This window comes from Petaurus breviceps, unplaced genomic scaffold, assembly GCF_028583685.1.
Source record: "Petaurus breviceps papuanus isolate PSGF00001 unplaced genomic scaffold, PetGlider_PUasm1.0 90847, whole genome shotgun sequence".
Taxonomy (NCBI): domain Eukaryota; kingdom Metazoa; phylum Chordata; class Mammalia; order Diprotodontia; family Petauridae; genus Petaurus; species Petaurus breviceps.
In genome coordinates, this window is record NW_027187360.1 from 3,950,361 (window position 1) to 3,966,192 (window position 15,832).

At 44.0% G+C, this 15,832-nt stretch overlaps 2 long non-coding RNA genes and 1 other non-coding gene across 5 annotated transcripts in view; 1 reads left to right on the top strand and 2 right to left on the bottom strand.

The window, feature by feature from the left end:
- The window catches only part of LOC138149400 (uncharacterized), a 58,237-nt gene that overhangs the window by 6,724 nt on the left and 35,681 nt on the right, over window positions 1–15,832 (top strand). For all 3 annotated transcript variants that reach the window (XR_011165304.1, XR_011165303.1, XR_011165305.1), the window contains exon 2: window positions 10,340–10,540. This is a non-coding gene — a long non-coding RNA (uncharacterized lncRNA). The remainder of the gene's footprint in view (window positions 1–10,339; window positions 10,541–15,832) is intronic.
- Window positions 5,605–5,711, bottom strand: LOC138149656 (U6 spliceosomal RNA). The gene has a single exon (XR_011165383.1). It is a non-coding gene; the product is annotated as a U6 spliceosomal RNA (small nuclear RNA).
- Window positions 9,939–15,832, bottom strand: part of LOC138149404 (uncharacterized) — a 30,177-nt gene continuing 24,283 nt past the window's right edge. Inside the window, exon 4 of the long non-coding RNA XR_011165312.1 lies at window positions 9,939–10,161. This is a non-coding gene — a long non-coding RNA (uncharacterized lncRNA). The remainder of the gene's footprint in view (window positions 10,162–15,832) is intronic.

Below are 15,832 nucleotides of genomic sequence, written 5' to 3' on the forward strand. Positions count from 1 at the left end.
CATATCCTGGTAAGCTATTTCATCAGAGGGGCTAAACCTGGTTGAGGGTAACTGACAGACCTCACACTCATTGGTGAGTTAGGGGAGTGTCTACCCCACATATGTGAAGATCCCGAAAAATTGGTTCCCAGGGGCCTGCTGAAGCAGGTTCTGGGGAGCACTTAGAGGTTGGTTAGATATAGAAGACACCAAGGTCATCTATTGCATCCAGGGCCACCCTCAGTCTCCTTGACCTTTGTCTCATCCCTGGACTTTGATGACGCTAGAAGAGAAAGTGGGGCCCATGACTCTGCTTCACTTAAATCCAATTTATGCATGAGTCAAAGACATCACCCATACCTCGACATAGTAAGGCCATTTTGGTCCTCATCAAGCATGAAGAGCAGCAGCCATTGCATACACCTCCTTGTTTCCTCTGACCCTGTCGCCCCCTGGGTCCAGGTCCTCCTCCCCTCACACTTGGCCGGCTGGTTGGTCTGCCTGGCACAAGCCTCTTCCTGGTCTGATCCACTTTCCTCTCAGCTGTCAAACTCATCCTTAAGTGCAGACCTGACCGCATCGCCGCCTTACTCAATGAACTTCAGCGGCTCCCTCTTATATCCAGGATCAGATAGGAAATCTGTGGCTGTTGAAGTCAGCCCTAATCTGGCCTCTCCCTCCCTGGTCCAGTCTTCTCACATCTCACTCTCTGTGTGCTCCTGCCGTGCAATGACAGTGGCCATGCTGTTCTCCCCATAAATACCGACTCCTGACTCTGATCTTTTCTCTGGCAATGCCTGAGGCTCTCTTCCTCTTTGTCTCCAGTCTTGTCTTCCTTCAGTTTCTGCTCAAGTTTTGCCTTCTTTGAGAAACGTTTTCTGGTCCTCCTGGGGATCCATAATACAGTCTCCCCAGATTATTCCCACTTTATCCTGTAGCTAGTTTGTATCAAGTTGTTCACATACTGTCTTCCCCATTAAACTGTGAGAGCAGGGGCTATCTTTCACTTTTTGTTTTTATCTCCAGAGATTAGCACAGTGCCTGATGGGCATTTAATAAATGCTTGTTGACTTGAATTTACTCTTTCTTACATGTGGGTCTTGGTCCCCTTAGAAGACTATAGACAAGTGTGCCTGTCTCCTCCTCAGGGTCTAGCACAGGGGCGGGCACAATGTAGGCAGCCAGTAAAGCCTTGTTCTTATTTAGTTGTTCTCTTGCTACTATGGTGTAGCAGAAAGAGTGCTGGATTTGAAGTCAGAGGACCTGAGTTCAAATCTCAGCTCTGTCACTTGCTGCCTGTGAGACCTTGGACAAATCCTCATCTGTGCCTTGTTTGGGAGGAGCCTGGCTAGATGCCCTCTGAGGTGTCTTTCAGCTCTCAATCTATCAACCTCTAGAAGTTTGCCTTGGTTATCTCAACATTCCTAGATGGTGCCCTGATTGAATGCTTTGGCATAGGAAATACATTGGTGGGTGGATGGGTGGTTGGGGCAAGGGTGGGAGTTGGGGGAGGAGAATATCTGAGCTGGGTATTTCGGCTAGTGCTGGGCCTGACATGGGCAGGAGCAGAGTGTGGGAGGCTAAGCTGAGACCCAGGACTATGAGTCACCATGAGGAGGTGGGAACAGGGCCAGGTGAGCTTCCCTTTCAGCCTGCCCCAGCGGTGTTGGGAAGGGGGCTGAGGGCTGAGCAGGGGAGTCTTATTTGGGGAAGTCTGGGGCCAGAGAAGCACTTGTGGACTGAGCTGAGTCAGTCAAAGGGACCCGGCCCCCTTCCTAGGTACTTCCCTCAAGTAAGTCGTAGATGAGAATAGCTGATCTTGGTCATGGGGATGTGGGGTCCCAGAACACAGGATTGGGAGTCAGAGGCCTGAGTCCACATCCTGGTTCTGGAAGCTAAGACCTCTGTGAACACAAGTCCTTTTGCCTCCTGGGCCTTCAGCTTCCTCAACTATAAAGCACTAAGGTGGCACAAGATGACCTTTAAGGCCATCTCCAGATCTAAGTTCTGATTCTGAGGGGGAGAGTATAATACTACTGAACCTGAAATACTCCTGGCCTGGAACCTCCTTATCATATGTGAGTTGGGATCCCCACAGCAAAACTCTGATGGGATGAAATTTGTCTCACACTAATTCCTACCTCAGTCTTCCTAATCCCAGCTGGGGATGCCTGAAGGTGATCGGGCTCTAAATTTAGAGTCAGGAAACTTAGGTTCTATTCCTGGCAGGGGCATCAGCTGCAGAGACAAGTCTTTTTGTTTAAATTAATTTTTAATTTTTGCTTTTTGGAGGGGGGAATGCAGGGCATTAAGGTTAAGTGACTCACCGAAGGTCACATAACTAGTAACTGTTAAGTGTCTGAGGCCGGATTTGAACTCAGGTCCTCCTGATTCCAGAGCCGGTGCTCTATTCACTGTGCCACCTAGCCGCCCCCTTAGACAAGTCTTTTAACCTCAATTTCCTCCTCTGTAAAATGGGGAATACTATATATACTACCCACTTCATAACATTGTTGTGAAGAAAGTACTTTATATACCTTGGTGAACTATGGAAGTGTGACCTATAGGATCATGCCATTTGCAGTTAAAAGGGCATATAAGGATCACCTGGTTTAGCACCTTCATTTTACAGAAGAAAATTAAGAGCCAGGGTGGGGAGTGACTGTCCATGAGTAAGGGAAGGTAAGGGAACAAGAATTTATTAAGTGTGTACTATTTGCCAGGCGCTACCCAAAAGGCTTTACAAGTGTTTTCTCATTTGATTCTCACAACAACCCTGGGAGGTAGGTGCTATTATTATTATTCCCATTTTACAGATGAAGAAACTGAGGAAGCAGTAATGAGATGACTTGCCAAGGGTCACACAGCTAGTCACTGAGGTAGGATTTGAACTCGGGTCTTCTTGCTTTCAGGCCCAACTCTTCCTCCATTGTGCCACCTTGCCACCCCACGGTAGCCTTACAGGTGAGTGGCAGAGTCAGGACCTCTGATTTCAAACCCAGTGCTCCTTCTACCAAACTTGTTATTATTCACAAAATGAAGACAACAATCTCCTTTTTAATCATGCCTTTTCTGATGTCCCTTCCAATGTTAGCCTTTGTAATTTCTTGTTCCTAAGGTTCACTTCCACCATACACTCTCCGTTGCCCTCTGAGGGATTTTCACCTTCAGTTCTTGGAACACTGTGGTATTCTATGATTTACAGACACGTGGCATCTTTGGAAGAACATTGGTGCTTAGAAGGTGGGCCTTTGTTTCAGGAAGAAGCTTTGGAGCATTAAAAAAACAAAAAACAAAAAAGCCCCAACCAACCCTCATGGAGCCTCTCAAGGGTAAAGTGTCTTACTCTTCTAGCTCATGGTCCAGTGGTAGTGTTTGCTTCAGAGGTGGGTACATAGCAGATGCACATACACAGATGGGTGAGATCATGGATTCTTAACCTTACTTGGTGTTATATTCTGGACTACAGGCACTCTTCATCCACTTAGTTTTTCCTGTATAGATATTAGGCCAAATTCTCATGAATAGCTATACATCTGGTGTGAGAGTCTCTTTCTTTACATTGAGGTCTGGATGCAATGAGAATAGTGTAATCCATAAATGGGAGCATCTGAACAATCTTGCCTCATATAAAATATCCCTCTTTGACGTGGTCTCTGTCTTGATCTGCTTTGTGATAGTGGTGAACACCTTTGTAGCCAGTATTTACTTCCATGTTTTTTTGCCTTGCCTACATCAGGGAGTGTAATGTTAAATGTTTAACAACTGACTCTCCAGGGGGGCAAAATGTACCCTTGACACATTTTAAAGTTTCATCTGCATTATTAACATTTTCTCCATCACTTTTTTAAAGTCTAGAAAATCAACAGAATAATAAATCAAGCCCTGATTTGTAACGATTGCTGATTTCTGGGGTGTTAATGCTCATAATGAAAATTTAACAATCAGCTCAAATTAGCTCCAACACTTTAACAGAAGATCCTTGAACAACATTATCTTTGTAAAAAATGGAATTTCAGGAATCCATATTATGGCTCACAAAAAATTTTGCAAGAGAATTTGTGTAAAAGTTATTTTCAAAGTAATTTCTGATAAAAAAAAAATAAGGTGGCCTTTCCCCCAACATGGCACGGAAGGCGAAGAAGGAAGCTGTTGTCCCCCCCAAGACAGAAGCCAAGTCCAAGGCCTTGAAGGCCAAGAAGGCAGTGCTGAAGGGTGTCTATAGCCACAAAAAGAAGAAGATCTGAACATCCCCCACCTTCCGGTGACCCAAGACACTGAGCCTTCGAAGGCAGCCCAAATACGCTCAGAAGAGTGCCCCTCGAAGAAACAAGCTCGATCACTATGCCATCATTAAGTTTCCCTTGACCACCGAGTCTGCTATGAAGAAGATTGGGGACAACAACACCCTAGTCTTCATTGTGGACGTCAAGGCCAACAAGCATCAGATCCAGCAGGCCATAAAGAAGCTGTATGACATCGATGTGGCCAAGGTCAACACACTGATCCGGCCTGAGGGAGAGAACAAGGCCTATGTCCGTCTTGCTCCAGACTATGATGCTTTAGATGTTGCCAACAAAATAGGAATCATCTAACTTGCTGTGTCCCCATTCCACCTACGATAAAAATAAAGTTTTCCAGAATAAAAAAAAAAATAAAAAAATAAGGTGGCCTGGTTATATAGCAAGAGTAAGGAATCACCAATCAACAACCTGAAGGCTCCATATCCTCATAAAGTCAAGAGAAATTGAGACAGATTCCCAGCACATTGACTGGACTAAGTTTCATAGCAGAGAGAGAGAGAGAGAGAGAGAGCACTGGACCTAGAGCCAGTGAGGTCTGAATTAAAATCCAGCCTCAGGCATTTAACTAACATAATGCTGGGCAGGTCACTTAACCTGTGCCTCAATTTCCTCATCTGTAAAGTGGGAATAATAATAGCAGGGTTGTTATAAGAATAAAATGAGTTAATATTTGTAAAGTGACTTGTAAACCTTAAAACATTAAACAAATTATAGGTGTATACCGTTATCATCATCATCATCATCATCATTATTATTATTATTTGTTTTTTGGAGGGGGGAAGGTAGGGCAATTGGGGTTAAGTGACTTGCCCAAGGTCACCTGGCTAGTTTTTGTGTGAAAGGTCTGAGGCCGCATTTGAACTCAGGTCCTTCTGACTCCAGGGCCGGCGCACTATTCACTGCACCACCTAGCCACCCCCTATCATTATTATTTTTATTGTGAATTTTATTGTGAATTTATGGGAGGCCATGGACAAGAGTTGCATGGAATTGGAAAGCATGGGTCTCATCATTGATGAGATCACAAATCCATGATTGGAATAATAACTAATAAAATCTTTTCCTTGGTGACAAGCCTTTCTCACAGCCTTTTTTTTGAGAACTGAGCAAGGTAATTAATATGAAAGTAATTTGTCAACTGCAATATAAATGTCAGTTCTTAGACTTTCTTTTCTCTTTCCCACCCTATTTTCACCCCCCCTCTTTGCAAAATCTATTGGCAATAAACAACAGTCAACCTTATTTATGCTAAAGTATAGATAGTAGTTTAAAATGCTTATGGGGCACTTGCATTTTACCTTGCATTTTTTCTTTTTTTATCAAAAATATGGAATGCTTCACGAATTTGTGTGTCATCCTTGCGCAGGGGCCATGCTAATCTTCTCTGTATCGTTCCAATTTTAGCATATGTGCTGCCGAAGCGAGCACTTTACCTTGCATTTTAAGGTAAAGAAATGTAGTTCTGACAGTGGAATTTCAGGCACTTATGAGAAAGTAAGAGAAGGTAGATGGGGGTTTTGAGGGGTATTTCTTGAGTCTTTGAAAGGCCATATGCTGCCTATGAGTAAGATGGTCTCTACTGTCCAACTTAGTTTCTTCTCCCTGCTCAGGCTTGCATTTTACCCCAAGTCTCTGTACCACACCGATTATGTCCCCTAAGGTCATCAGCAGATATCTGTGGTCTTGTCACACCAGTTTTGTTACCCTACAGCCACAGTCAGATAGTAAAGGGGGGGAGGGAGAAAGGGTCCCCTTCTGTCACCCAAGATCTCCAACACTCACTCATTCCATATCCCCAGGCCTAGGAGGAAGACAATGCCTACTTCATGACAGCATAGCTCTACCATCCCTCTGCTTCTAGTCCATCCTGACCCTTGGGGATACTAACAGCAGAGCCTGTCTTAGAAAATGAATGTAGCAGGTTTGACAACCAACCCGACCTTTCTATTTCTTTTTTTTTTAGTCTTTCTTTTTCTTTGGAGAGGGGAAGGCAGGGCAATTGGGGTTAAGTGACTTGCCCAAGGTCTCACAGACAGTAAGTGTTAAGTGTCTGAGGCCAGTTTTGAACTCTGGTCCTCCTGACTCCAGGGCCAGTGCTCTACTCACTGTGCCACCTAGCTGCCCCCAGGCCTTTCTATTTCTTGTTGGAACTTCACAATATCGGGCCTAGATTTGGGCAAGGTGGCCAAAAGAGAAAGGCATCTTTCCCTGGTTAAATCCTTATCCCTCAGGATCCATCACCAGGCCACTCTGAGGGCAGACAGATCCTAATATTTATGGGAGATATATATTGTTTCTCATATACAGCATTCTGTTTCAGTGTCCCCACCTTTATTCAGGCTGCTCATATCTGGAAGGCACTCAATTCACTCACCCCTCTTAAAATGCCTAGCTTCTTTCAAAGATCAGCTCAAATGTCTCCTTCTAGGAAGTACTTCCTGATCCCCTCCCTTCTTCCCCCTCCCTCCACCAGCTTCTTCTCCCCCACCAAAAATCATCTAATATTTATTTTATCTGTATTTATATCCATCTCTCTATGTCTGTGTCTAGATCATCAATATCTATATCTGCATAGCCATTTTTAGCCTTCTTTCTATATCTATTATTTCTACATATCATCTATCTTTAGCTCTATTGTGTGTGTGTGTGGCCTACTTATTTTATCTCCTGATAGAATATAAGTTCCCTGAGGGAAGGAACTGCTTCATCTCTGTATCCCTAGTGCCTAGGACAGAACCTGCACTCAGTAGGTGCTCTGTCAGACTTTGTTGCCATGATGTCTCAGCTGTTCCATCCACACCTGCCTTCTCCTTTTTCCTTCTTCCTCTTCCTTCTTCTCTTCCTCTTCCTCCTCCTGAGTAGCCATTGTAAGGAGAGATGAGGCCAGTTAACCTTTATTCCCCTGCTCTCTGCTTCTGACTTTTCTCCAGTTAGAATGTAAGGTCCTTGAAGTCAAAAGGCAGCTTTTTTTTTAAACTCATCTTTGTTTCCCAGGTACTTAGCATAGTACCTGCTTGGCACATAATAACAGTTTAATGAATGCTTGGTGCCTTGCCTTGCATAACAAATGTTTGTTGGTTGATTTGAAACAACATTTTGGTATAGTAGAAAGAACAATGGTTTGGAATCAGAGAATCAAAGAATGCCAGCACTACTACTTATTAGCTATGTGACCTTTGGCCATGTAATGTAATGCCAAGCAAAGGCAACTTCCCAAGGTTCAGAATACCAGCATAGGTGCTCTCCATTTTATTCAGTGACAAATTAAGAACAGAGAAGATCAAAATATGACATCATTCAAAATATGGCATTTACTAAGTGTGATTAAATAATTTCCAAGTATTACCCCACCCCAGGACCTTACATTCATTTAATCAATTACAAAGTCCCTGTTCTAAATACTACTCCACCCCTAGGCTGTACCTTCATTTAGTCCATCACAAAGCCCCTCTTCTCAAATGGAGATTAGTTTCCAAACATAAGTAAAGTACATTAATTTGTTCAATCATAGAACACAAAAAGGTCAAAAGTTCCCCACCCCTGGATCACAATTGAATCTACCCCAGAGTTACAACAAGTTTAAGCACAGCACTTAATACCCAAATGGAGGTCTTTTCTTCCTCTTGACAGGAGGCAAGTTCTCAGCAATCTTTGTTCCTGGGGAGACAAAGCTTAGCAAGGCCACAAGATACATTGCCAGTCTCTTCTTCATTAATTCATCCTCTGTCTGCAGAACAGTCCTAGGACCCCTGAAAACATTAGCAAAACCCCCTTCCAGGATTTCTGTAAACATACAACAAGAAAATCCTTCTTCAGGGCTTCGGAACCAACAGCAAGGTTCCAAGACTTCTGCAACAACAGCACTGTTCTTCACCAGTGGACAGTATTCACTCTCTGTCTGCAGAACAGTCTCAGTAGCTCTGAACCAACAGAAAGGTTGGTTCCAACAACAGCACTGTCCTTCACCAGTGGACAAATCTGGCAAAACAACATCAAAACAGACAGACAAAGTACCAGCATAACAGCCATGTCTCCTCAGTCCTTGGCAGCTCTGGGGGCAGGTCTCAGAAGTCCAGGGCAATTCAAAGTGGCCCTCAGCAATCCTCTCAGTCTCTCTCTGCCTCCAAAAAGGGTGCTGCTTCCAAAAAAGTTCTTCTGCCTCTCTCTTGTGTCTCTCCAAATCTACATCACCAGCTCCTCCCAGTTCAGCACTCTCTTTTCATGTCAACAAGTCCATCCCACAAGTGGGATTAACGATCTCTGGGTTTTAACACAATCAAACCAAAAACCAAGCCAATACAGGGGAATCTTTAAATGTCGTCACTATTACAGGCCAATATTCACTTTTCCTCTCTGGGCTTTAGTTGAGCTCTCTCTGTCTCTCTCTGTCTCTGTCTCTCTGTCTCTGTCTCTCTCTCTCTGTCTCTGTCTCTCTGTCTCTCTCGTAAACATTTTGGAAAGAAATTCATTGTATAACTAAAGAGAATAGCCAATTCTACTTGCATCACACTCCCCACCTGGCACCCATGCAACCTGCAGGAATTTGAGAAATATATACTGTATGGAACAAAGGTAGTACTTCATATCCTGTCTGACTGTGGACTGAAGCGATGGATGAGTAGGGCTAGACTTGCCAAGGAAGGAAGAGAGCTAACACCTAAATGGGACTGGGCTGGTGGTAGCCATTCAAAGCAGATCTGGTGGACCTAGGCAAGCTGTGCACAGGGCAGGTAGTCCTTGGGTTGAGTATGGTTTCCAAGACACAACTCTGCTACATATGTACATGCCATTATGTCAATGTCGTTCAGATCCCTGGCCATCTATATGACAGCCATAGAATCCCAAATTAACAACCAAATTCCTGTCTTCTTATAAGTGGTAATCACCCTGAAGTCGGCCCCTCCCTATCTGCTTAGCTCTCCAGGGTACCAGGACCCTCAGGCTCATGATCCTCCCTCTCCCTCTCCCCAAAAGCTCCCAAGGTACCACTTAGGTCCCACTGTGGCCTCTGAACCTTGGTTTCCAGATCTATAAAATTAGATGAATTGGTTTAGACCCAGTATTATTAATCTGGAGTCTGTGAAGTTGTTCGGTTTCTTTTTTTTGAAGGGGGAAGGCAGGGCAATTGGGGTTACGTGACTTGAACAAGGTCACACAGCTAGTAAGTCTTAAGTGTCTGAGGCCAGTTTTGAACTCTAGTCCTCCTGACTCCAGGGTTAGTGCTCTATTCACTAAGCCACCCCGAAGTTGTTGGTTTTAAAAATAATTACTTTTAAATTTATTTTCTGTTCCTTACATATATATATACATATATGGATATATATGTATACACACACATATATATATGTGTGTGTGTGTGTGTGTATGTGTATATGTGTATATCTCAACCTGCCACCTCCTCTCTCCCAGACATTTCATATGACAAACAGAATTTTTTTTGGACAAGGAAAAAAAGTCAGCCCAACTGCGCTATCCATTGAAAAAGTCAGAAAACATGAGCAATGTGTAACACTTGTGGGTCTCCCACCTCCACAAAGGGGTGGGTTGGGTGAGGGATTTTTTCTCATATCCCTTCATTCCAATCCTATTTGATCTTTATAATTTTATTATATTTCCTTCTTTTTTGGTGTATCTTTTTTCCTTTTACAACATTATATTTTGATAACTTCATTTTTGGCTTCCTTGGTAATTCTATGTATTTTATTTTATGCATTTAAGAATATTATTCTGAGAAGTGTCCATAGGCTTCCCCATACTGGAACAGACACATAAAAGGTTTCTGAGCCCCTGGGGTGAGAAGGTCCTTTTCAGCTCCAAATGCTTTGTCTTGCTTCAAGGTTTATGGACGGCTTTCCTCAGCAAACACTAGGTATTGTCCCTGTTTCACAGAAGAAAAAAATCTAAATTTGGAAAGTTTAAGTGACTTGTCCCAGGCCAGGCTGTAAAGAGGGCAGGGTCTGAATCCCCATCTCCAGATTCTAAGCCTAATGACGTTTCTCCTACTTCGGGCTATTTGGCCATTATTCCTTTCTGTTTTTTCCTCTCCCTAACCCCAGGCAGACCTTCTTGAGTGAGTCAAATGCGTAGATGGACCCGAGACCATTCCCGGAGCTTCCCCCTCCCTTGCCTGGGGGTTGTCCCACACAGCTCTGTGCTGACAACCTGCCTTAAAACCGGGAACTGACTGCTGTGGCTGCTGGGGGAAGAAGACTCATCTCATTACCCAACCGAGAGGAGAAAGATCTTGAGGGTTTGGGGTGAGTCAGCATTGGGCTAATTCTGCCTTGTGGTTGTCCTCGTATCTCAGGGCTGGTGAGCTCTCCAGGGCAGGTGGCTCCAAGCCCAGTGTGACTCAGCAGGATATCCCCTAGACAGGAACCAACAAAGCAGAGACCTGGGCAAGCCATCACCCCGGAGGGAGAGCTGAAGGCTGGTAGAGGAGAGGGCAGGCGATGGGGGAAAAAGGGGTGGCTGGACCCAGGACGCTCAACCCGGTAGAAAGAGTTTTGATTGGGGATCCAGGCTGGCCGTCATTGAATCAGAGGATTATTGGTCTAGAACTGGAAAGGACTCCTTTGTTGTTGTTTAGTCATTTCAGAAGTCTGACTCTTCCTGTTATCGTTTGATGTTTATTTATTGATTAATTGTTTACTGAGGACATACATAGTCACGAATAAACTTGGAGTCCTAAGGCTAGAAGGGCTTTGAGTGTGGTCCCAGTGACATGGACCGTGTGCCCAGTGATAAAGGGCCAGCTTAACTATGGGCAGAAAGCAGCAGCAGAAAGTTGGCTGTGGGTGATGGTAGAATAATACCATTTACTAAGGTATGGAGGGACTGATGAAATTAAGGCCCCTTAAAGTATTATTTTTACTATCAGCAAGGAAACTTATCTGGAAAATTAGGGCTGGTCATGTTGTGAGAGCAGAGAATAGCAAATGTCCTAGGACTGCCCCCATACCCAAACCTTAACCTGGAGTCCCCAGGTCCATGGAAAGATTTCAGGGGAGGTTGTGAACTTGAATGGGAAAAAAAAAATTAACCTCTAACTGTAATTTAGCATTTACTCCAAATGTGGATTTAAAAAAACCCCCAAAAACATAACTCTGAGAATAGGGCTATGGGCTTCCCCAGACTGCTAAAGTGGTTCATGATATTAAAAAGGTTAACAACACCTGACCTGGACATGAATAATACAGGATGAAGGAAAACATAAAGGGGTCTTCATTGATTAAGACAGCACCTGAAGTAATGAGATCACAGACTGAACTATAAAAGCATAGAAGTACTGCTAAAAAAAAAAAAAGGAGGTGTAAAAGGTGTGAGAATGAGTGGTGGGGCTAGATTCAGCTGCTTATTATCGATGTAGAGCTAGAAGGGATTTAAGAGGTCATCTAGTCCAACTTCCTCATTTTACAGAAAAGGAAACGGAGGCACAGTGACAATGTGCAGGGTTACACAGGTTACAAAGGAAGGATTTGAACTCAGGTTCACTGACTCCACAATCAGTGTTCTTTCTACTGTTCCATGCTACCTTTCATTCAATCATTCCTTCAACAGATGTTTATTTAGCTTCAACTATGGAGAATGGTGAAGTGGATAGAAAACCAATTTCAGAGTCAAGGAGGCCTGGGTTCAGCTTCAAACACTTGCATCTGACTGTGTGGGCTAGATAAGTCATTTACTCTCTCAGTGCATCAGAGAACTTTCTAAGTTTATGAATTGCTGAGCAGGTGCTGATACTACTGGTAGAGGGACTTTCCTCACCTCTACCAGTCCCTCCCCAAAATGTACAGGGCATTACGAGTACAATGTCAAAAAAGGGGAACAACCTGCTTTAAAAGGGGGTTGCATTCCATTGTGTGTGTGTGTGTGTGGGGGGGGGTGATTCTTCATGGAACACCAAAGGCCCTTCCAGCTGTAAATTCCTGTGATTCCTATGACTCATTCCTTTAATGACTGTGGAGACAGGGCTGCAGCGTCAGAATCCCTGAGCTAGAAGGGGACCTTAGACACCATTTGATCTAACTTTTATTTATAGAGGAAACTTAGAGAAGCCTAAGGATGGGAAATGATTTGTTTAATGATACAAAACCGGAGTTCAGATCCAGGACTGTTGATGTCTAGTCCTGGGCTCTTTCCATCATATCGTATTATCTCCATATTACACAATGAAAGTGTGTATTGGTCTAGTTCATAAATCCCACTTATACTAAATGCAATCCTAATTAATACTGTATCAATATAAAACTAATTCCTTGAAGCTTTTCTTGATTTCAGCTACCACAACAGATTTAATATTTTATTGTGGTTAAATTTATTCTTGTACTTAAATATTTCATTTTAATAGCTAGACATAGCTTTATTTTATTTTTTATTAATTTTATTTATTTATTAGTTTATTTATTTTATGTTAACTGGGGCAGCAAGGTGGTGCAGTGGATAGAATACTAGCCCTAGAGTCAGGAGGACCTAAATTCAAATCCAGCCTCAGATACTTACTTATTAGCTGTGTGAGTTACTTAACTTTGTTTGCCTTAGTTTCCTCATTTGTAAAAATGAGCTGGAGAAGGAAATGGCAAACCATTTCAGTATCTTTGCCAAGGAAATCCTAAATGAGTTTCATGAAGGGTAGGATGTGACTGAAAAATGACTGAACAACAAATTAAATTAAATTTGAATAGTGACATTTCAGATTTAGAGATGATTACAATTTATCAGTCATTTGGTTCTCAAATAGCAAATTGGGAGACTCATGGTGGGCCTGTTAAGTAGGCTTCAGTATAGCATCAATGATGTCTTGTGCATAAGAAGTTGGTCTAATAGCAAGGCTAAGGGCTAGTAGATGGATAACCTCAGGGCAGTACTAGATTTCTAAATCTAGAGGGCTGGGCAGATGCTCTCTTCGAGGAAGTGGCAATAATTTTCCAGGATGGATGGGTTTTGATCTGCAGTAATGAAGGGAATATACACATGGATGAGCTCATGGATAAACAAAGTATAGTTCTTAAAAATTGTTCAGTGCAAAAAATGTGAAAATAATTCCATCTCAGTCATGAGACAACTGGAAAGCAGAAGAAGCCAGCATAAAATCAGTGTTAGAGGTCTTCCAAGCAGACTGTGAAGGCTGGTGGAACTAGAGAGAAGGGAGAGGTCAAGGGGTGGGTTTAGTTGGTTAAGGAATAGTTTGATCTAGAGGAGGAGGGAAGGACTTGGGCAGGGCTCTAAAAGATGGATAGCTGAGGAGGAGGAAAAGGGGCAGGCCAGCAAAGCATGCTGAAGTGGATGGAGCATGGACTCAGGAGGACCTGAGTTCAAATTTGACCTTAGGTACTTACTAGCTGTGTGACCCTGGGTAAGTCACTTAACTCCGATTGCCTTCCCCCATGTATATGTGTGTATGTGTATATATGTGTGTATATATAAAAATATGAATAAATAACTAAATATAACTAAATATATATATAGTGAGAGCCTAAAGAGGCAGCCATGAGAATGGAGAGGACTGATAAAGATACACAGAATATCATATTTGGAAGAGTCCTTGGTGTGTCAGAGCCAGAAGGGACCTTAGGACATAGACTATCAGAGCTAGAAGGGATCCTAGCATATAAAACATAGAATGCTGGGGCTAGAGATTGGCTCCCACTTTTTTTTTTTCTGGAAATAGACCCTGCAACCCATTAAGATGACCGAGGTAGGGCTAGAACCAGGCCTTCTAACCTCAAACAGCCTGTGCTCTTAGCATATTTCCATGATACTAATTTTCCTTGACCACTCCATGTCCCACAGTATGGCCCAAATTATTGTACCCTTTTGCTTGTATCTCTCACTCCTGACTTTCTTCACACACTTAGGCCTCTAAAAGGTTTATTTCTATAGCAAGGAGTTTGGGAGAGAGGGAAGCAGGCAAAGAGTGAGGAAAGAAGGGAGGGATTGAAGGAGGGAAACCACTGGCAGGGAGGGATTAAGGAGGGAGAGAGGGAGGCGGGGAGCAGGCAGCCCTGGGCCCTGGCTTGGATTTCTTGAAGCCTTTTAAAAGCTGGGTCCCAGGCCGGCACAGGAAGTCCCTAAGCAGACAGAAAGTCTGCTCTGGCTGGCTCCTTGGCAGGAGGCTGCCGCCCAAGGCTGGGCCACCAGGCCAGGAGACTGGGAAGAAATTCCACAACAAAGGGGGAGGGAATGAATGGGGGGTGGGGGGTGACTCAGGGAGGTTGGAGAGAGGAGGTGGAGAAGGAGAGCCAGGAGTGGGAAAAGCCAGGTCATCCCTGAGGGGCAGAGAGACCTTTATTTCTGGGGGGAGAGAGAACAGGCAATAATGGGGGTGGGGTCCTGGGCTCCCATTCCCTAAGGGAGGGAGGCCTCTCTTTCTCTGTCCCTTGAGGATGGAGGACAGAGAGGGTCTCCAGTACATGGGGAAGCATTCCTCCCCTCTCTATGTACATTTCTGGGAACATACCAATTTCCATATACATTTCCATACCCACATACACAGTGTACTGTTTCTCACAGATAGGCACACACATACATGCATACCAGACCCCTGGGAACACATATGAGCATACCCAATTCCATACTTGTATTTATACACATACATATACACAGTGGATCTCCTCAAATGCCATTTAGCTGAGAAGTCCTTGACCCACTCATCACCTTTCCTCTGTTTCCCAAGTCTTCTGAGAGAACACAGTGCACTTTCCCCAAAACTTGGAGCTAACTTGGTGAGCCACCAGGCAGCCAGTCCGGAGACTGGCTACAGAGTCAGGACCCAACTGGACTCTCCTGGGCAGGTAGAGGAAGCAGATTCAAGTGCCTCTGGAACACATGACCCAGGAAATCCCTACCTTTCTGTGAGCCTCGGTTTCTACCCAGGGCTCTATGGGCAACAACCTTCATAACTCCTACTTCTATAGCACTTTGAGGTTTGCAAAATGCTTTCCTCCCAATGAGCTTGTGAGGCAGGCAGTTTGAGGATGATTATCCCCCTTTAATATAGGAAGAAACTGAGGGAAAGAGAACTTGTCCATGGTGGTGAGGAAGAGAGTCACTGGAGAGGGCTTAGAGATAATCATAGGAAGGTCTGGCCTTGAGAGAAGGGACAGCTCTTTCCTTTCCTGCCCTTCCTGGGCCAATGGTGTCAACAGCTGGGAAATCAGTCCCAGGGAGGGCCTGGAAAAAGCATTCTCTGTTGCTGTTGCAGCAGCTGACGCCAGGTCCTGTCTGTTTTCTCCACCCAGGGCTTCCAGAAGGTAATGGCAAAAATGTTCCATTGGGCAGATGATGTGGGATATTGACTCCCCTGCCCTCGCCACCAGAGTGATGAATCAGAAGGAGAGGCTGAGCCCCACTGTAGGCACTTAATGGGGAGATAAAAGGAAAATCAAATCACCAAGATCTCTAGTGCCCAGTTAGGCTTTAATGCTAGATATGGAAGATTAAGACCAAATTTCTGTTTTCCTCTGGGCCTATGGTCTAACTGGGAAAAGGACACAGGTGCATGAAATAAGAACATAGATTGTCTAGTCCTAGGACCATAGTATTAAGAT